General features: G+C 31.2%; 1 pseudogene; it reads left to right on the top strand.

Moving 5' to 3' along the window:
* Window positions 1-922: 922 nt before the first annotated feature.
* LOC129876055 (kirola-like) lies at window positions 923-2,001 on the top strand (annotated as a pseudogene).
* Window positions 2,002-4,032: the final 2,031 nt, after the last annotated feature.

Below are 4,032 nucleotides of genomic sequence, written 5' to 3'. Positions count from 1 at the left end.
GGCGTTACCGTTCTCTAAGGACTAGAATATTAATTAAAAATATCTTAAATAAAAATTATGATAGATTATTAATTTATGGAAGGTAAATGGAGAAAATATGACATAATAAGATGATATTATTTTCATATTATTAACTAACTTACATATATAGAGGATTTTATAATCTGCAATTGTGATTTCTTTCGAGTTGATTTTATTTGATAATATGAGAAATACCTAAAAGAGTTTAAATTTAAATTACTGAATCATCTGGTGGAAATTTGAATTGAAAATTTCAAGTAGCTGGATAATAGACATGGAAGAAAATTAGATATGCATTCCACCTTTTTATTATGTATATTTTGTGCATAACTTTTCCACCTTAACTGTACAAACTGATCCATATTCATCAAAATATATGGGCCAAAATGATACACGGAAGATACATAATGGGATACACATCTCATGTTGTGATCTTTTCCATCCCTATACCTATTTTATTGAATATGTTACAACTAATTAGGCTAAGCCTAAAAGTGATTCTTATTATCTGTACGTGATAATTATTACTATTTCATAAGAATTTTAGGTCTGAAGTTTTGTTATTAGAAAATGTCATGTCAACATCAAGACATAGTCAGAATTTTCACTAAGATAGTTCAAAATATGAATAAGTAAAGTCACTAAAAAGCGAATGGAATTTAACAACTATTGTATATACATAAAAATTATTTTAACAATAAATATATAATATATGTTTTTTTTATCAAAGGGTACTCATATGAAATCCTTGTTTCTCCTACTTGGCTCTGCCTCTGTAAAGATGATTAGATCAACTAAATGTACAACCATAAAAAATAATTTACTTATTCACAACATAAACTCTATATAAAGGCGAGAATGCCTCTCACTAAATTTGTAAACCTTCTCCTATTAGAAAATCTCACTGACTTCTAAGAAATGGGTTTCAAAGGCAAGTTGATCTATCAAATAAAGATCAAGTGTGCTGGACATTTGCTTCATGAGCACTTCAAATCAAATCCACACAAAAGAGCCACCATGTCTCCTGATAAGATAAAAAGCTTCACATTTCATGACGGTCAATCGAGAAAAACTAACTCTGTTGTCAGCTGAAAATATATTCTTGGTAAGCCTCTTATTTTATTTCATGTTTCAATTAACTATGGTAGAAGTGAGATTAATTAGCTTTCTCTTCCATTTTTATTTTGTTATTTTGTAATAAAATTTACATCTATTTATGAAAAAATGTGTAAAAGAAAAAATAATGAGGGAGATAGTATTATGAAAAGATGGCTTTACACGTACTCTAAAATTTCACGTAATTTGATATTAAGACTGGGAGGTCAAAAGTTGGAACATCTAGTTTTCTATTCGTGAAAGAGTATAGATAGTATATTTAATGGTTCAAAATATTCTACAAGAGTTCAAGAAATCATAATCAAACAAAAAAAATAATTTCTGAAATAATAATACTTCATATAAAAAGGACAGAGTATAGGTAGTATAGTTAATGATGCAAAATATTCGACATGAGTTCATGAAATCATAATCAAATAAAAAATAATAATTTTTGAAATGCTAATCGTTCATATTTCACTGGGTGTTTTATTACATTAACTTAATATAATGTAATATTTGTGTACTTTTTCTTCTTTGGTATCCTCACTATATTTGGTTTGATAACAGGAGGAAAAGAGCGTCATGCCAAACAAGTCTTACACATAGACGATGTCGAAATATCAATCACCTTCAATTTTATTGAAGGATATATGAATGAACTATACAAGTCAATAACACTTACACTGACTACAAAGGAAAATTGGATCACTTGGACTCTTGTATACAAGAAATTGAATGAAAATATTCCGGAGCCCCTTGATCTTTTGGAGTTTCTTGTTGGTCTCATCAAGGACCTTAAGACTCACCATGTTGGAAAATAGATCTAATTCCCCTTTCGTAATAACATGATGAAGTATTATGACTATCCTAAAATTTTATGAATAAATAAAACTACTTGGTGTGATATATGTTTCACTAACTTGGTGAAATAGTATGGCTATCGTAAATCTTTTTATTACTAAATGAAACTATTTGGTTTTTATATATGTTTCACGAATTCTATAAGTGTGTTTAATGTGAATAATACATATATGATGTACTTTTCCAAGTGCTTATGCAAATTCAAATGGAAATAATATATGAACAAAATTGTAAGTTAGATACTTATTTTTCAAATTCCTTGATTGTCTAATTAACTTGATCTGGCTCCTCTTAAAAGAGCTAAAAGTTTTTATTTTGATTTTTCATAGCGATATAATTTTTATAATTGTAAATTGTGATTTCTATAATCATTTAGATGTCGTGCTCTAAAATATTCATAATTAATTATTTAAAATAATCACACACCTACCATTTTGATGTTTAAAAACTACGTAATTAGATAAACATCCTTACCATATCCACTAAATTTCACTATACTGTCACAATCTGAAATCAGGTCACGATGGCACCTACTTGTCATGATCCAAATTTATTGAATCATGATGACACCTACTATAACCCACCAATGGTAAGCCATTCATCATCCTATAACGACAAGTAATGAGTAAAAGGGCAGAAACAAAGCGGAAGCAACAATTTTAAATATATTAAACGGGAGATAAACGGAAGCAACCCCAAAACTATATGTACAATAAATGATCCCTCCCCGAATATGGAAGTCACAAGTACCCAGCTGTCACATTCCAATTTCTCGATTCGGTGTTGTAACACCACAAAGAATCCTAGCCCACACCCTTAGAAAAAATCGGAGAAAAAGTTGAAAGTTTGCATCATAAAATTACCCTCCAGGTCATTTCTGTGTAAATGCATTCTTTTTATTGTTTAGAGAATTTCTTTAGTGACCCCAAGTCATTTATAACTTGCTGGCACTGACAGTTCGATTGCCTGCTCATTCTTTGAGATTTATGCCCGTTTTCCAATTTTGGAGTTTTTTAACTTGAATAGTTAACTTCGGTCACACTTTTACGTAAACGAAAGTAGAATGGAATTCTGATAGTTCCATCAGCTCCTAAATGATCATTTTACGCTATTCACATGGTCATCTTGACTCCCGAGACTTTCAGTGCAAGTTTGAACCATTAGGTGTTTTAGCTTTTAAGATTTGACCTAATTTTGACCTTGGTCAGCATTTTTGAAAAACATGCTTGGATGGAAAACTATCAGCGCGCTTAGCTTTGGAATGCCAATTTTTTTTCTAGAATGACCTTTTTGTATGCTTCCCAAGGCCCCTAGTAGAATTGGCTAAAATCAATACTTGGGTATGGGACCCACTTTTTGTCGAGACAACCTCAGATGGAAATTTATTATCATGACCCAATTTTTCGAGCCATGATGACATATAGTAACACGCACAAATAGGTAAGACTAACCCTTAACCCATAGCCCAGAACCAAAGGCAACGAGCTATCAAGAGGAAGATGAACAATAAAGCAGAAAATAAATAAATAAAAAATAAAGAGAAAGGACAACTGAAATAAATCATAAGGAACCACCCTAAGACCTGTCTTTAGTTGGTAATCGAACATTTAAATCAAATACGAATACAAGTCTTGTTAAAATACAAAATAAGTACATGCAGTCTTCGAAAGCCAGTAAAGACTAGTCCTAGTATGTCAGATGGAAATCAGCAACTCTGAATGACAGGAGCTCACCAAATCTCCTAACCAAGAGCTGCTCCCTACCAGTCCAAATCAATGGCGAAAATCCATACTATCTGTAGGGGGTAGAAGTGTAGCATGAGTACCTAACGAATCGTACTCATTAGGCATAGGCCCACTGAGCTCCACAAATAAAGCAAGTATAAATAACATATAATCAGGTAGATACTATAAAAGTAACTAATTAAAAATTATCACAATAATGTCAAGAAATAAGACAAAGAGACTGGAGACATAGATAAAGGAGCTGAGTCAAAGAACGCACCTGAAATTCAATCCAACAACCTATTAATAGGAAAAAGGCATCATAGGA

This window comes from Solanum dulcamara, chromosome 2 (genome assembly GCF_947179165.1).
Source record: "Solanum dulcamara chromosome 2, daSolDulc1.2, whole genome shotgun sequence".
In the NCBI taxonomy this organism is placed as follows: Eukaryota; Viridiplantae; Streptophyta; class Magnoliopsida; order Solanales; family Solanaceae; genus Solanum; species Solanum dulcamara.
The sequence above is the reverse complement of the archived record's forward strand: the minus strand, read 5'-3'. Positions and strand labels throughout refer to the sequence as shown.